A 14,217-nucleotide genomic window follows, 5' to 3' on the forward strand; every position below is an offset into this window, starting at 1 on the left:
GCTGTGTCTGCTTATGAAAGACTGCAGTCCTGTTGGACCCTAGCTACCTTAAATATCTCCTAGAGGGTACGTGTTTCCCCACTGGGACTTGACCTTAGCCATTGAGAGCAAACACAAGGTTTAATTGTGTCTGCATAACAGAAGTAATAAAGAAAAGAATGTCTTGCTTTTTAAGGGTCACTTTTCCAGATGTCTTGAGACAAGCTTGTGCCTCTTCCAAATATGTGTCAGAATTTTTATCAATGGGATAACTGTCCACTAGAGTGTCCTTACCCCATCATTTATCTTTAGAGTTTACGTATCTGTCTTAGTGGTCATCTTACATGTAAACACAATGTACTTGCAAAGATACTTGCCTCTGGCTGCTTTACCACTCCATCCAGGCAAAGCACAGACCATCTGCAGACGCTTCCTCAGCCTGACGAAGGGTGTTTGTGCCCGAAAGTTTGCTAAGAAGAATTTTTCCAACTATTTGAGTTGGTCTAATAAAAGATATTGGATTTACTCAAAGAACCTTGTCTGCCTCTATCCTTAGATCAACAGCCTACAACCATGTAAAGACAACAGAAGGTGGAGGAGTGACAACTATTATACTGTGCTCTCAGTTTAGAGCCTGGCCTGGGTACCATGGGACACTTCATTTTAATAATGTTTGAGCCAAGGCTTGAGAGTTGTTTTAAAACAAACTCCAAAAAAGCTATTTGCATCCAGCTAGCATGTGTATATCTCACCTCCTTTAGTATTTGGGTACAGTAATCATGCATTCAGAAATGAGTAGGGCAGTGTGGAATTAGCTGGGCTATTGCTGCAGCTCTCTTTGCTCTTCAGTAGGGACAAGGTGTCTTCACAGTATACTTCATTGGTTTCACAGACTTTTTAACCCCTAATGGTCTGCAGAGCTGTCGACCTCTGAAAATCTAATGGCATATATTAGAGAGAGGATTGTTTTGCATGGAAACTCTTTGGGCACCTATACCCGTGCTGGATGTCTGCTCTGACATGCTAATTAGCCTTGATTAATTTAGTGTGCTGGAACTTGTTAATTAACATGCTCCAGCAGCCTCTATGTGACACATATTCAGCGTTTCCATGCTTCAAAATGGTGGTGGGAGCACTTGAACGAAAGCTTGTTGAACAAGCTTTAATTAGAGTGGGCTCTCCAGCCCGGAGCACATGTATGGATGCCCTTTGTTCCTGCATAACTCCTACTTTGTTCATGCAAGCTGCTTTGCCATAGCTGACTTCTCTAATTGTAATGTTCTACACACTTGGCTCCCAAGGATGGCATTAGAGAGTGGAGGAGGATGCATTCAGAGCTTGTGCATGTGACATTTACCCTGCTAACAAATAAGTGGCTCGCCTCCACATCTGTGTATACAGAGGACTTGCTGACAGCTGTTCTGACTTGAGACATTGCCTAGAACTTGCAGTGTATCTGGTTCTTCAAAAGAATGGCATCATGGTAACCTTGTGCCACAGAAGAGGGTTTTGAGTAGCTATTTTTTGCTATGCATGGAAATGGAAGAGGATGACAAGGAAGCAGTGCTGGGTTTTCCCTCCATTCTGTCAGGCTTGGGATGCAGTACAAGGGTGGTTGGAGCTGCATACATAGGCCCAGGAGAACAGGGCATTCTTCTCTTCCTATTGGCTGGAGACTGTTTTTTAGCAAGCTGTATCTTTTTTTCTGTTCTCCAGTGAAACCAGGGTGTTACCTCCTTGGCTGTTTTTTAGCATCATTTTCAGTCAGTCAGCAAGAAGAGGCAGGAAAATAACACCCTTAGAACTTTTATGGTCCAGTAACCTTTCCTCAGCCCTCGGTCTAAAGTAGACTAGTGATGAATACGTACTTCAAAAGCAGAATTTCTTCAGTGATGGGACACCTCTGTTGTGGCATCCTTGCATACTGTAGCTACAGCTTAACTTGCCAGTGATAGCTATTTCGTCAGATGGGTGGGAAATGAGCTCAGGAAAATAGCATGGCATCCCTTACAAACAAAGCCCTTTTTCAGTGAGCATGTGTTACTGCACACAACCTGAATATATTCCTAGCCCTGCTCCCCTCCCAATTGTTTTAACATCTTACTTACAAAATTATTTTTAACATTTCAACTGAAAACTAGGGATCACCTCAGTTGGCCTTTCTCATCCATTGAACCCATTATTAGGGAAGCCTGTATACTTATTCCCCACTGATTTGATTTATTTCTCCAGTTTCCCCTGGAGGTAATGGTCAAAGCCTGTTTTGTCTGACATGGGAGGCAGAGCAACATTTTATATAAAGGCTGCTTAGTGTCACTAGGGCAGTATGTGGGTGGAGCCCTTTGCCTGCCACTGAGTTTGTCTTCTTAAAGTTTGGATGTAGCCTTTTAAAGATGAGATGATTGCACAAGCCTCATCAGTGACAAAAATGTCAGCTCAGTTTATGTAGTTAATGAAAATTTTGTTGAAAAAAATTTATACATCTGAAAAAAAGAACCTTCTTTTGATTAGACTGCTATTACAACATTTCCACAGCGTAGTAATATGAATGGTAAAGAGATATTATGCGGCACCAGGTGCAGTCATCTTTTACCCAGTCATTGGATAAATGGGGCTCATGATACTGAGAACATTTTTCCGGGAAGGTGTCAAATTATTAGTATGGGGGTGTGGCAAAGTAGGAACTCCCTGACCAGCCACAGTGATAGTCTCCTACCTGTCTCTGGGCATGCTGCCTGCCTCTCTCTCCTGCCATGGCTTGTTGTTTAGATTATTATGGTCTTAATTAGGCAGGAGGCTGCCCTTTGAATGCTCTGTTCTCCTGGGCCTACGTATGCAGCTCCAGCCACCCCTGTACTGCATCCCAAGCTTCACAGATGTTCCTAACAGCTGTGCTCAGCTCTGGCCTGTGGCTGGGCTCAACTCATCACAGTGTTAGGCCTCTCGCTTTCCGCCCTATTCCTGGCTACACTCATACCACCTCCCTCTCAGTGGGGTCCCTCTCTCTCCATTGCCTCTCGCACAATCTCTCTCTTACCACCCCATTGCAAGGCCACAGTCGTATTGCCCCTCCTTTGCCCGGGGCCACACTTACCCTGCCCTCACCAAGAGGGTCCTTGGGCTTGCTTCCCTGCACTCCCCAGCTAGCAAGCACGTGGCCTCTCTGGCATCTCCTGCTGCTCTCATCGGAGCGAGCGCTGCGTGGTTTGAAAAACACTGATTTGACTCTGGCTTTGGTATCTTGCCGGGTCCCTCACCCAGCTCCTCTCAAGCAGGGATTTGCCCCTGTTGTTTGTTTGCGGCACTTCCTCAGCTGCCCCACACCATCGGCCTCTGGCCCACCTGTGGCCTCAGGCATCTGAAGACTTACCTGGACCTAACTTGGCTCCCATGTTAGCAGGACCTCCTCAAGCCCTCTGCTCACCGGGGCCCACCTGTTACTCATAGAACCTCATCTCAGGCCCCCCGTGTTTGCAGGGCTTCATTACTCCCGCTCGTTACTCTCCCCTCTCACCAGGGTCTCCCAACTGCCCCTCTGGGGCAGGCCATTAGGTGCCCCTCTGCACCCTGCTCTGTACCCCCGGCTGCACTGAGACACCTGCTCTGCCTCCTACACTGGGGTCTGGGGTCAAACACCCCCTGCAGGCTCAGGTGCCACTCACTGGCGTGCCTGGCCCACCCTTCTCACTCTCCGGGGTCCCATACCCCACTATCTACTCTCTAGGGTTTTGCACTCCACATAGGCTCAGGTGTCACACCGGGGCGTGCCTGGCCCTCTGCTACCTCTGATGGTAAATAACCCACCTGAAGGCAGGGGCTTAAGGCACCCCTCCTCGCCTTTCACCAGGGTGGTAATTGGCCTGGCATTTCCTGGGGGCTCCCACGCCACTAGGAGCCCCACCAGGCCACCCATCTCTGGCAAGGTGCAGTCTTAGTTGACGCCCAGGACCCAGAGCCTCCGAAGCAACCTTCCCCCTAAGCTTCTTCCCTCACCTCTGAGTTGGTGCAGGAGAGCAGCTCCACTGGGAGATGTTACTTCAGCGGCATCAGGCAGCAAACTGCTGCCTCCAGCTGTGCTGGCCTGGATCTAAAGTGGTTGCTCATCAGAGCTGGGGCAACATCTGCCCCCAGCTCTTAAAATGGTAGACATCCAGTGTGTTCTGCCACCCCCTTAACCTGGCTTCTGGGGGAGGCTTTCCCCTACTGCTCTGCAAGCAAGCTCCCATGGAGCTTGTAATAGCCCCAGAGTGGCGAGCACTCCACTGGTGCTCCGCCACACACCTTCCCCCTTAAAAAAACGACCCTTGGGGTATTTTCTGGCTGCCTTTACTACTAGTTCTTCCCTAGCTAGCTGCAGTCCAAGTCACATGATAAGCATTCCACTTGTGCTCTGCCACAGGGTTTTCTTTTAAATTATTATTTGTCTTTTGGGGTTTTTTTCTGTCCTGGGCTCCCGGTTATCTGAAGAGAACCAGTAACTGAAGTCTTATTACTACTTACTGCTTGGAAGGTGTGTGTCCTCTTACCTACTGCATGGTTTCTAAATGCTGGAAAATCTTAAGTGAATCTCAGTTGAACTATTCATATGAAGACTCCTTTATCTTGATTTTTCTTCTATGCCTATCTGACACAGAACCATCACTACCAACATATCTAAGATTCTAGGAGTCAACTTCCCCTCTAATCTGTAGGGTGACTGTGTTCTTGGGTGCCCTGGTGCTTGCTTTTCAGAGCTGAACTTGAGGGAAATAAAAATTCTGCTCCCTCATTTACCTGTTTGAGAGATCTACCCCATTAAGAAAGATCAGTGCACGTACAAGTACATCTTAGGTTATTTTTACATTGTCATCAGAGATGCATGTGTGTATAGCACAGGGGCAGGCAATTATTTCTGGCAGAGGGCTGCTTACCTGGTTTTGGCAAGCTGTCAAGGGCTGGATGGGTAGCTCTGCCCCCTGACAGGTGCCCCGCCCCCTGGTAACCATCTTGGGACCAGTGTCTTGGAATCAATGTCCCAGGGCCACAGGGTGAGGGAGGGGCTGCTTTTCCGCATGCTCAGCACCAGCTCCTTCCCTGCCCACGTTGCTCCCCTAACTCACCCCTCCCTGCCCACTTACCTGAGTTTCCTGCTCCAGAGCAGCCATAAGGAGCCACATGGTCCCAGGCCAGAAGCCCCTGCTGGGGCTACCGGCTGGGTGGGGCAGGAGCCTGCCGGGGCTTCCCCTGGGTCCTACTGCCTCTGGCTCCTGTCATTTTTGACAGGAACCAAGGTCAGATAAATATTAATTTTCTACATTTTTAGGGGCCCTGCAGGCTGGATAGAATGGCCTCGTGGGCTGGATTTGGCTTGTGGGCTGCATTTTGCCCAACCGTGGTGTAGCATGTACTATATTCTGCTTGAACTAGCTTTTGTCTAGCTAGCTTGGGTACCAGTATCAGTGAAGTCACCAGCAACATGGATTTGCAGGTGAATCAATACCCAGGTTCCAGCATGTCATGGTTGTGCATGCCTTGCTGAATAACATTTAAACATCAGAACAGATTACCTAAGGAGATTGTAGAGTTTCTATCACTATAGTGAAGCCAGCAAGTCAGCTGCTGGGGGAACGTTTTCACTGCAGACTTAATTAATGTTAGCTTAGCTTGGATGTGAGCATCTTAACAGCAAAGATGTCCTGAGTTAGTGTGCTTGCTGGTCATGTATTCACTTGCCTGTGCCACTAGGACTTCCAGGGGCACTCACCATTCATCTTTGTGACGCAGTGCTGAACCACTCTGCATCTCTCCTTGTTTGCAGGAGAACTTGTCTGTTCTTCTTTGCTATGTAAGATCATTCACGTAAGACAGTGGGGGACTGTCAGCACTAGGTTGTGTTTAGCCTGAGCTTGCTTAACAGATTGGCTTGGTATTAGAGTGAAAACCTCACTTGCATTGTAGCCTACAGCCTCAGGTGAATTAGCATTGGAAGTGCAGCTAAATGTTGGTGAGAATTTTGTATGTGGATGGGAGCATGGGGAGTTTAGTGCTCTGGTAAGAACCTGACTTAACTCTTTATGTGAATAGTGCAGCTTGATTTCTGCAGGTGAGATCACCTGTGGTACTTATGTCTACCTTATTCACAATATGTAGCTCAGAAAATATCCAGAACAGGAAAGCAATCTTGAGACACATGTATGCTCCTAAGGACACATGGGCAGGTTCTGGTTACACTATTACAGCTACACTACTCTTGGTAGCCTCTAAAGACACTTGAATGGAATTATATTAATGTGTAATAGCCTCACTTTGTTCTTGGAGGTGAAGTTGTTAATGCCTGTCTAAACCCCTGCTTTTGAGATGCGGGTCCTGGGACGCGCCGTAAGGACGAATATTTACCGGCAGCTTGGAGTGCAGCACACGAGGGGTGGAAGGCAGAGCCTGCGCGGCTCATCAGCTGCCTGTTTATCCAGCTGTGGCTGGCCAGTGATGTCAGCACCGAACACTGGCCAGCAAAGATAAAAATGGCGGTGCACGCTGCGGAGCTGGCGGGGAGTCAGGGAGCAGAGCCGCAACTAACCCCGACAGCAGAGGTGACCCGATTCATGGGACCAGGGGAGCAGGACCAGCTGGGACAAAGGCAAGAAAGAAGAGGATCATCCTGACGGCGCCTCAGACAGGATGACAGGGGGACGCCAGGAGCATCACTCGAAGGCGGCAGTGTGACGTCCTGGGAAGACGGAGCGAACTGCAGGTGGGAGTGTGGGGACAGTGGGACATTGAAGAAGTCCGACCCGAGAGAGGAAGGGTTGCCATCGGGGCAGATATTGCCACCGGACCTGGAGGTGCCTTGGAGTAGGCAGGGAACCAGACAACCTGAGGGATAAGGCACGCCATGCCCCTTAGAGACCTGGGAGGGGTAGAAGGGAAGTTAAAGGGCCAGGGAGCCCAGATTTGTGTTGGAGCATTTTTCTTTTTTTTTTTCCTTTTCTTCTTTGTTTTGTCTCCCCGGGCTCCAGGGGGATTGGAAGGAAATGGGTCTGTAAGTTATGTAGATAGTGCCGGAGCCCTGGGGTGGCCCTGCCTTAAGGGCTCCCAGGAGTAAGGCATCGACCATTCGGACACCGCTCCACAAGAGGCATGAGGCTGGGGTGTAGGGATGGTGGACCCCCGTGAGTAACCTCCGGGAAGAACCGCGGGTCAACGAACACACCTGATGAACGACCCCAGACACTGAGGTCCAACAAGTCATGGCAGGTGAGCATGGGGTTGAAGACTCGGATGGAAAACACCAGCTCAGGCGGAGACATGAGCCCGCGAGGCGTATAACATCAATTACCCGAGCGAGAGCTGCATGAGAGCGACTGGTCGAGGCCTGGCGGCTACAACGTGCTCAACTAATTTTTTGCCCTGATTTGCTTGCTATGTAATAATTACCTACTGATGCATCCCTTGATAGCAGTGGTAAAATCTGTAGTGCAGTGAAAATGTCTCTTATTTACTTGTATATCAAAGTGGTGGTGGAGTCACTGTACAGGCAGCATATTGATTGCTTAAGGCATATGACAGATGTTCAGGCGTCATGCTAGTGAACACAAGACAAAGCCATTTCCTATGTTTAAGCTACAAATAAAAAGTACTCTACAGCACTTTTTTGCTGTTAGTGTAAGATGACTGTTATAGAAAAGTAGAGAACAGCTGATACTTGATATTTCTCAGCTGTTTTTCTCACCAGTGCATGTTAAAACTGTTTTAGGCTTGCTTTCTTGGCTTCCTGCTGGTCCCAGCTCTGTGTTCAAGTTCCTAACCACAGTGAGGCAGAATGTTATCTTTAAAAGGATTTTACATTGAATACCTGCATTTCATTTTTCGAAAAGTAAAATGTTGTGTGTGCGAGCTGGAGAAAAATCTTGTCTTGAAGTCTGAATTTAACTCCTATCTCCTTTACTTATGACCACATTGGGGTAAAATCAGGTCATTGTCCCTCTTTCCTTCCTTTTTTATGTCCTTGTGACAAGGTAGTTAACAGAATTTACAGATTCATTGGAATTGTGCCAGGGATGCCCGTGAGTGCTTCTGATTTGGCCTCAAACTTACAACCTGTGGGTTGTCAACCATGTGTTTTAGTACCCATGCCACCCCAGCCCTCATTGTCCCTGAGTTCACAGTTTAAATTTTAAAACTCATGCCATGTTGGAAATGAATGAAATATCCTTAGGCCTGGTCTGCACTATAAAGTTTTCCTGGGAAAATCATTTAAATCTGGAGTATGAAGAGATGTAACCCCTGATTTAACCGTGCTGACAAAAAAGCCCCTGTTGTGGGCACTAGCATGTGTTAGCAAAATTGGTCTCTGGCCACTGTGACTTATTTGCTGCAGGGAAGGGGGAGTACCATTCAAATAAGCTATAACAAAAGTGCAACTTTTCAGGTATAATCTGTGTCTAAACTAGGACCGGTATAGCTATGCCAGCAACATGTCCCTAACTATGGCCTCAGCTTTATTTCTTCTTGCATTTTAGAAACTATTTTGGCATCTTGATATTCTTTGCAGGGCATCAAACTATAGTTGGACCAAATGGGGGATCAGATTTGAAGATGCTGTTGGGGATGGTACAGCAGGAAGGGACTACTTGCCACATACGATATCTGAGTAAGACTTACTCTCAAATCTCATCCCGCTGAGATTCTTAATGAAGAAATGTTCTTCTTTTGGGCTCTTTGATAATTCAGAACTTGTCTATTTCAGGTTTAAAGGAAAGGGAATTGCTTACATAAATGGTTGCAGCCATTCTGGTTATTTTCCTTTACTCTGTTAGTCCCAGGGAGAAAAACTGATTTACTGATTTCCCAAATAAAAACAAGGGAACCTGCAAAGGTATCTAGTGTGTTCTGAATGGAAGATCCTATTTTGTCACAATTTCCATTCCATGAACTCGTCTTACTCTGATCTTAAAACAACACTCTAATCCAAAGGGTTTTTTTCAGGCTGGACTTTGCTTATTGCTTAATGCCATCCTTTGGGACTTGATCTTCCAGGCAGTGGTTGGTGTTATGCTTTGAAGTCTGACTAGGATTAGCTGCTGCTTTTTTTCTGCTTTTCTCCCCCACTTCACTGGATTTGTAAATCAGTCTCTTGGGTGTCTGTGGCCACCTATTAAATAATAAAGGCAAATATAGGTCTCTGAGACATGTTAAACTACTTAAGCCTATTGAAAGCTAGCATGAGGTAGGTTAATTTACATAGTTGCATTGCTGGGTTCTTGACAACTGAGGGAGCCAAGACCCTGGCCCCCCGATAGGATTTTATGGTGTTTCTTTGATAGGGCCAGGAGTGTTGACTCCAGTTCATTGGCCACATTTAATCTTTTAAATTATGCCTGTGTCCTCCGGAATGCAAACATGGGAGAAGACAAGATCTAAAAGCCATCAGTTCTTGGTATATGGCTTATTAGCTTCATGTTTTGTTGCTCCTGCAGGATCATGGAAATGTTTTCATGATTGAAAATCCATAAGTCCATGAGCCCATGTTTGTTTGTGCTGGCTGGACATGGGGTACTATAAAGCAAAGGTTTCTGGTAGACTTTCCCTCCCACCTCTTCCTTGCAGAGTCAATACATCTGGCTTCTTCGCCGCACTTGGCATTGGTGTGAAGAGGGGACTGTAGCATCAGGGCATATTAAAAGCTCACAGACCCTCGGGATTACTTATGTCTGCACAGAGCAGCCTCTGTGTTTCTCTTTCCTCTCTGGCCACACTCTATTTCACTATGGTCTGAGCATCCGCATCTGGTTTCAAATTGTGGTTGCACACCTGGAATGGGACAGAGCATCTTTCAGTTACACCACTGGTATTTGCGCCACCTTCCTCCTCCTTTCTGGGCTACTTTTTTATGCGTTCCTGCACCTCTATGCTATGAAGTAATGGGGCAGAATGAGGGGCAGAGGGGTAGTCAGTAGGGCATTGCAATATCTACTTCCCATGCCAAGATGTTACATGTTGCTATGTTTTGAATGGGGAGGAATGTGGGGGTCGCAAATATCCATCAGATACGTCACTCAGGTGTGTTGAGCACCTTAATCATAAAACGATTGGATGAAAGGGACTAGAATCGCCTGGAACACCCTGTTACTTTTATGGGAGGACCGTGAACCTGTATGTAATACAGCCATATGTCATCTGGGTGGATGCAGCACAGAAATTGGCTTGTGGCTGGTCTAACTTGATTCTTTGCTATACCTGGTATTTTAGAGGGAGCTATGAGTAAAATCCTGTACCTGCATATTAAAAGTCTGGTCGGGGGAATAATAGAGCATCCCAGCCCACTGGGGCCATGGTTCATGACAAGGGCTCCTATGTGCTTTAGCAGTGCAAGTAATTAATAAGTCAGGACCAGTGTCTAGCCAGTCTTGACTCATGTTCCTTTTTTAAAAAAAAAAATGAAGCTCCTCCTTTAGCTTTCGTGAAAGCTGTGCCAGCCTCATCATAAGAGTGGTGGTTGGGAGGTAGAGAGAGGAGAGGGGCTGGGGGGGGGCGCTGGTTCTGATGGCATTCCTTAAACCTGACATCATGTATGTCCTGCAGTTTGCCATCTTGCCTTGTATGTCGTGCTTCTGGCCCCCACCATTGGCACGAAACAGACTTAGCATGAGTCAGCGCAAGGAGGAATCATTGGAAGATTAAGCACAAAATGCATGGCCAAGTAGGAGTCTCCTTCTTCCTGACCTCCCCCTTCCATCTGGCAAACAGTCACTTACTCCTTGTTTTCTCTCTGGTCTGGTACTAAGCAGAGACAGCATCGACGTGTAGTGCCAGTCTAGGCTGCATTGCTCATTCTGCCTGGGGTGGGGGTGGCAGCGGAAACAGTGAGCATGGCTCTCTCTTTTCAGCCTGTATATAGGGAGTGGGGCAAAGACTGCTGGGGACTACAGCAGTCAGAAAGTTTTGGAGGAAAATATGCATCTGACATATAAACAGCAAGAGCTGAAACATTTGTGACTAGTGCATGTACCACACTGGAGAGCAGAAAGAGTTAAATCAACTGGTGAATACCTAAACAGACAATTGGATCAATGGAAGCTGGATTTGGTGTGTCTCTTCGTTTCTAGTACGCAGTTGATTTGGATCACCTCTACTGCCTGAAAAAACTCACATTATTTTAAGTTTTGGAGAAGTATGGTATTTTTAATTTTTATTTATACGCTTTTTCTGAGAGGATTTGGCTTGTATTTTCCAGCTTTCTGGGAATGAGCAGCGCCCCTTGCTCTCCAGACAGCAATTTTAATCTCTGACTGAATAGCTCAACATTTCTGACATTGTTTTGGTTATGAACTCTTTTCTTTTTAAAGCGTAGAAAGGATATGGAAACAGTTAATGCCTTTTATAGAAATGACTGGCTTTAAAGAGGAGAGGCAGAGAGGAGGGATTCGCTTTTTGTTGTGTTATAGTTAGTGAAACTAAGAGCAACGGAGAGAGAGAAGACTTCTGACAGGCTTTTTTGCCAAGTTTTAATTAAGATTTTGCTAAGCTTTCCATCTCAAATAAGACTGCTCATAATTCTTGGAATTGATTTCTGTTGAAATCTAATTGAGCTTCCCTACAGAAGAATGAAGCCCGCTATTCAGAGTTTATGAATGGTATTTTATGTGTCAAGCTTATTTCTCCCCCTCTCCCTGCCCCTTTCTAACTGCTAGAAATTATAGGTTAGCATTTGAATTAATTTTATGTCCATACCAGGTTTGGAATAAGCTTGGCAGTTAGGGTTTGGGTTTTTTTAAATCCCTTTCTTACTTCATGATTGTTAAAGTTGAGCTTTAGAGTGGCAATGCTTCCAGTAATAATTCAAACAGGCATTCACTTGCTTGGTGGAGAAGGCATGGGAGGGCTACATGCCTGATCTAACTCTTAGCTCTAAAATCAAGGGGGCCGGAGGCATCAAGATTTAAACCAAGACATAGATAGCATGATGCATGAGGGATGCCTGTCTGCTTGGAAGGAGCTGGGAGAAATGTAGATCACCTGTGCACCAAGTAAACCACTTAAACATTTGACAAATGCCCTGACTTAGTAGTCTCCCTATGCCTGAGAAAGGGTGTTTGTGTCTGAAAGCTTGCAAAGAACTTTTTTTCCAACTTTTTAATTGATCTAATAAAAAATATCACATCTACCCAAAGAACCTTCCCTGCCTATGTCCTTAAATCAACACGGCTACAGCCAGCACCCCTGACTTTGTAATGAATTGCAATCTATTCATGCATGGCTGTATTGTAGACATGAAAAGTGGTCTCTTGAGCCTTCTTTATTTTCAGACACTTTAGCCATCTTGTCCCCATTGCCTCTTTTTTTGCTAATTACCTCAAATCTGATGCAAAATAAAATGAAATTCAGGCTCACTGGTATGAATTACTTACAAACTTGGCTACTGTACGTGTGCAGTTTTATGCTGGGGGAAAGAGGCAGCAATGCCACATTTAAAGCTCAAAGTCTAAATGCAAAAGGAAAGTGTGTATTTTAATTAATGGTCGTAATTGGAAGCAGACCTACTAGTCAGCATTGGCCCAAACCCTTTCTTCATTGTTTCCGGGTAGATGGGGTAGCACATTATGGAGTATTTTTCATAATCATTGGCAGAGACTGGATTTTTTGGAGAATCTTAATTCATTCCTGTGCGTAATATGCCAAAGTATGTAACTGACAAGTTGTATATGCTTAGGGGTACTCTTACTGTGTGTTGCCAAAGGGAATAGAAAGCCTTTAATGGGCTTTTACTGAGGAAGGGAATTCTGTTTTTTCAGGTTAGTCCTGTATATATCCTGGAGAAGATCACTTCTTTGCCTCTTGTAGGCTAAGATCATGTCCTGTTGAGGGCTAGAAATGCTGTATCATGTTGTAATCCCGTATCTATCCCATTTTTTTAAAAAAAATCCGTGCTTGCAGAGCTTTTGAAGCTTCCTGAGAAGGTATTTGATCAGGCCATTGCCTTCGTATATTCCCCTTGATTATGTTTTTTAGCACAGAGTTTTGCAATAAAGCACAGATGTGAGCAACTGGTAGTGTTCCTAGCCAAAATAGATTCAAAGTGATCTTTTAGATGTTAACTGGTAACAGGGAGGAAGGAATATGCTGTGATTAAGCAGCTAAGGGCTGCACACATGTTGAATGAATTAAGGGTTTTTTCCTTTTTATGGCAGAACGAAGTCTCCATTAAAGAAACCACATAAGGAGGCATTCCACAAGTGCCTCTTCCTGAGTTCTTAAAACCATAGTACTGTTAATCAAAATACAAAATCTTTCAGAGACGTTATCGTTTGCTCCAGTTTTATGGAAGAGTCATCAAGTTCATGTATTGGATTTAGGGGGAGGGGGAGGAAGAGGAGGACCACTTTTTTGAATGTCTGCATAGAGGACGTAGTTTTTTAAATGTCCTGATACTGTCTGCAGTATGTAGACCTCATTCACAAGATTATCTTTGGTGAGCAGATTGGTTCTGTTTTCCTGTGGCTGGGAGTGTTGCCTTTAGGAAATGCATCCCTTCCATTTGGGAGTATACAAGCTGTTGCTGAAGTTTAGTAAAGTTAGCAGACATTTTGGACAACCTTGCTCTGTTCAGTTAACTTTTCTGCCCAGAGCTTCTTTCCGCCTTTGTACTTGGAGTCTGGATTTCATTATGCAGCAAACTGAGACACTGGTCCAGCAGTCAGGCTGTGGAGAGTTTGTGCACTTCAGTGCTTAGCAGGAGCCTTGTGTGTAACCTCTGGAAAGTCCTTTTTTTAGTCTCATGGTGCCTCATTTCTTTTTCCTTGTTTTTCCTTTTAAAGGGGAAGAGAAGATAATAGGAGATCCCTACCTCAGAAACAAGTTGTGGAGAGAATGAGGTACTTGGATACTAGTGTACTGGCAGGGTGGGGAGAAGGAGGAGATCAGGCTATATGCCCAGAGTAGACAGAGTATACAACACGTCAGTGTGTGATGGCTCACAAAAAGAGAGACTCTGCCTAATGAGGCAGGAGCATTGCATTTAGTGCATGCTGATTTTTTTCAGATGAGTGGTGTTTATGCTTCTCTAGTGGTACTAAGGGGTAAGTATTGAGTTAGTTGCTGTGATCCCTTGCATTTTTCACCCTCTCAATCTATTGCTATTTTATGGCAACTGCCACCCACCTGAAGCTGTTTCTCAGCTCCTGGATAAGCGGAGAGCCATACCATTTTCTAGAGCCATCCCTCCTGTCCTCCTGTAGCTAGGACCTGGGCATTCTTCTCCTA

The 14,217-nt window shown here is 45.6% G+C and overlaps 1 protein-coding gene across 4 annotated transcripts in view; it reads left to right on the forward strand.

Annotated features, from left to right (window-relative positions):
- The window catches only part of LOC149871364 (uncharacterized), a 164,666-nt gene that overhangs the window by 24,166 nt on the left and 126,283 nt on the right, over positions 1-14,217 (forward strand). The window contains exon 3 of one of the 4 annotated variants that reach the window (XM_090032379.1): positions 13,773-13,829. The exons of the other annotated variants lie outside the window; for them this stretch is intronic. The gene's annotated coding sequence lies outside the window, so the exon portion shown is untranslated. The remainder of the gene's footprint in view (positions 1-13,772; positions 13,830-14,217) is intronic. 4 annotated transcript variants of the gene reach the window in all.

This window comes from Crocodylus siamensis, chromosome 2 (assembly GCF_052110815.1).
Source record: "Crocodylus siamensis isolate JL-2025a chromosome 2, ASM5211081v1, whole genome shotgun sequence".
Lineage (NCBI taxonomy): Eukaryota > Metazoa > Chordata > Crocodylia > Crocodylidae > Crocodylus > Crocodylus siamensis.